The sequence below is a fragment of the Pinus tabuliformis genome, chromosome 9, assembly GCF_031772625.1.
Source record: "Pinus tabuliformis cultivar Carrire ecotype Pingquan chromosome 9, CPIR1, whole genome shotgun sequence".
In the NCBI taxonomy this organism is placed as follows: Eukaryota; Viridiplantae; Streptophyta; class Pinopsida; order Pinales; family Pinaceae; genus Pinus; species Pinus tabuliformis.
This window is the reverse complement of record NC_142307.1, coordinates 1481021578-1481025838: the sequence shown is the minus strand read 5'-3', so window position 1 is coordinate 1481025838 and position 4261 is coordinate 1481021578.

The following is a 4261-nucleotide window of genomic DNA, read 5'->3' as shown; positions in this document are numbered from 1 at the left end:
TTTTAATATTTTTCCCTAAAACGTATAGATATGATCTGCAAACTCGCTGCCTCAAAAAGTTCTTGCAAAAAATAAAAACAAATAAAAAAATTCTCCATTTTTACCCAAGAAAGTGCTATGATACCACTTATTATAGATCTGATCTGAAAATATAAGACAATGCAAATAAACCAAGAAATAAACCCAAGAATAATAAGATCTAAATATATAGAAATGCTTCTTTATTACTAATCAAACCCTTAAGGTAGGGCAACACCATACATTCACTCCTTAAGGAAGGAGAACACTCCACAAGCCATATGCCTGTTCATGCAATAATCCTTGACACCTCTCAATGTGGAGTCTCTAGCATCTATATAGGCCTCATACATACAATATCATGGGTCATTACCATGGTTCCCTCAGTACCATGGGCCCATTACATTATTATTAACTACTTGTGGTCCCTTACATGATACAGGTTAACCACCTTATTTATTACTATGGCCCATCCCATTATTACATTATTCCCTTGGGTACCACCCTTTGTACCCCATATTATCCCCCCTAGGTATATAACACTATTTGTTTGCAAGAATAAACATTAGACTACAAAGGAATATAAGTAAGCTCAATAGGGACTCTACACAATTTGGAACAACAAGGTGTTCAAGATTTGATCATTGTTACAACACACACCACTAGTTGTTACTAAGTCTTCTCATAATCAAACAAGGGAAATCTACAATTTTATAAACATTTACATACCATTTAACTAATAAAGGAAATTAGATATGTGTAAATTGTTACAACAATTAACGTGATTTGTAACTACGTATGGATTGCAATTTGACCTACTTAGAGCTCATGGCTCATGATAGGCCTTCGATTTCCACCTCCCCCCGATTTCTTAGTGCATTCCAAGTCCTCCTTGGATGAGTGATCTAGAAACATGATGACCCAAGGAGGAGCGGCCCCTGGCCCCTCCAACATCTTACAAACATTTGGCATGTATGTCAATCTTGACCCCTGCCGATTGGCAAATCTACCCTCTTCTACCAACTTTGACCCCAACAACTCCAAAAAGAGCTAACAACATTCAAATTGGCACAATGGACATCAATGGCCAAGATCATATCGTATCCACTACATAAAGGAACAACATCACATGTATAGGGAAATCAATAGATATTTTTCAATTACATGTCCCTCCAACAAGATTGATTGGAAACATACAATTCATGCAAGATCATGCCTCGATATGCAAGTTCATTTGGATATGTCCAACTGAAAAATCCATTCTTCACTGGATTGCGTAACACAATGAACCAGAAGCACAATTATGAGTTCAAACTTAGATCTAAGGGTTTCTTCATTATGATGTTTTCTTGCCAAGAAGATCAAAAAGAGGTTTTGTATGGAGGTGCATACTTATTTAACTTAGCAGATATGTACATATGCCACTAGATGACACATTTCAATCCAGATAAGGAAGACTTCTCATGGGGTCCTTCTGGATCCACATGTACTCCCTTATGTCTGAATATTGGATTTAGAAACTCTGTGAGATATATGCAACAAGCTCAAAAGGTGGATTTTACACATCCCATTCTCATATATGTGTCTATATGAACATCACAAGATCCCTTCCCAAAGAAATAGTTTTGGAATCTAACGACAAGGATTAGTTCTAGACTCTTGATTATGAGCATGCTCCATTTTGTTGTAGGAATTTTCACAAGCATGGGCACCTCTTTTGGATTGTCCCCTTAATGATCCAAAGCAAGAATCCAAAGATTCTAGAGCCACAAAGGGAGAAGGATTCACCAAGATCCCTTCTAAAAAGTTCCATAACAAAATTATGGCACTCATGAAGCTCCCAAATTCCAGGCAACCAATAATAGCATTGATGTGTTGGGGGATCTCCCAAAGGAATCGATAAATCTAGTACAAGATCTTGTTATGGAAATCCATCCGAAAAGTTATACCAAGTAGTCCAATGAAGAAAGAGGGAAAGTAAAAAACGAATCTACCCTAGAATATCATTCGGTGCAATCAAATCTACAACAAGAGGAGGACACAACTATGATAGAGGAAGAGGATTTCACTAACATTTAAAGGTTAGATCTGATGGCCCTCGAAGATGCATGTCACTGAAATGAAATGAATACCATTCCTCCCAAGCAGATCAATCTCCTAGAAGCTTCCCTTCAAAAAGATAAAGCAACATAGTGGTTAGGAGTCTAGACTATCACACTCAAAGATGGGAAGAAGGGGGAGGAAATTGACACTCCAATGCCTTAATACCCTAAGAAAAAAGCTTGCAGATTCCAAGTATTACAAGTAGATCACCGAGTGTACACCTCCCAAAACATTTTTTTACTATGAAGGTAATTTCCTCGAACATAAGGGGTCTGAATAACCCCTCAAAGAAACACATTCTTTGTTGGAGAATCCAACAAGAGCTCCCAACAATTCTATTTATTCAAGAAACCAAATACTCTTATTCAGATTTTGAATCCATAATTTCTAGATTATGGAGAAAGGCCAAAATAAATGCTTTTAATGTTAAAGGCACATTTGGAGGTCTTGGGATTTCCTGGGATCCCTCACAAATCAATATGGAAATTATGTTTTATAATTATCGTATCCTCTCTATAACCTTCCACCTATTGGGAATGGACCTACATGGATTCCTTTCTAATGTGTATAGACCTCAAGCCTCCATCAGGAAACATGAAATGGTCAGGCATCTCCACTCCCTAAAGGACATCGTGTACACACACAAATGAATAATAAGGGGTGATTTCAACATAATCACCTCGCTCATAGATAAGAAAGGAGGAAGAAGGAATATAGAGCTAAATACAGAGAGTCTTCGAAATTTCATTAAGGATACAAACATGGTGGACATGAAAACTACCAACAACCTCTTCACCTGGAACAATAGAAGAAGAGGTTATATGCATCTTTCCTTTTGCCTGGATTTATTTATGCTTTTAGAACAAATCCTCACTGGCAGCCACAAATTCTCAATAGAGATTCTCTCATCAACTATATCGGACCACTAACCCATCTGTCTCTCATGGAAAACTTTTGGGAAGCCACTAAAATGTCCCTTAAGGTTTGAGCAATTATAGTTAACGAATACCTATCTCATCAACAAAATCAAAGGCTAGTGGCAAGGCATGGATGACATAAAGGGATAAAAATGTATGTCTTTGAACAAAATCTCAAACAAATTGAGCTTCTCCTCAAACAATGGAATAAAACCAAATTCGACAACATTTTCATTGAGAAACACACTATGGAAAAGGAGATGTCCATCCTCCAAGAAGACATCATCCATAGTGGTCACTTATGGGAACTAGAGGAAAAAGAATCCACTCTCACTAAGTAAATGGAGGAATGCTAGAAATAGGGGGATATCTAATGGAAGGAAAAATCAAGAATCATCTGACTAAAGGAAGGATGCATAACTTTGTTTCAATGTCCTCCTTCTTCTCTAAAGTTTTCATGACTTCATTGCACAGGCAGGTGATGAAATTTATGGAACGATGTTGGATGGTAGACCTATGGAATAAGGAGGTATTACACCCTCCTTCCTTCAAGTCTATTAATTGATCCCCAACCACAACAAAGAGTATCCATCAATTAGGTCACATATAACATCCATAAAATGGTAACAAAAGACCAAAAAACAAATCTCATTAGACCCATCAATGAAGTGGAGGTCAATGAATCTCTTCATCATATGGTAGATGGAAAATCCCTAGGGCCTAATGGATTCTTTCAAGCGATTCTGACATTTTCTTCACATGGATGTCCTAAAAACCATATAGGATTTGAGAATGGGTTGATGCATCCTTCATTCCTTCAATGTTACTTTCCTATCTCTGGTGCCTAAGGAGGACAATGTTTCTTCTCCAGGTAAATATCATCCCATAGCTCTATGCAATTTCATTTACAAAATCATAACCAAAGAAATTTTTAATCACCTTAAACCCATTCTCCCTAATCTCATTTCCTCGGAGTAGTATGGTTAGGTAGAAGGAAGATAAATCCTTGATGGCATCATTCTAGCTCATGAAACCATCCACTCCCTCAAAACCCTCAAAAATATTGGTATACTCATCAAACTTGATATTTCCAAATCCTTTTACAAACTCAATTGGGATAATATGAAGAGCATCCTTCTTTCCTTTGGCTTTAGTACTCAATAGATTCAATGGTTCATGACTCTAGTCTCCTCTGCTTTCTTGTCTATCCTTGTCAATGGTTC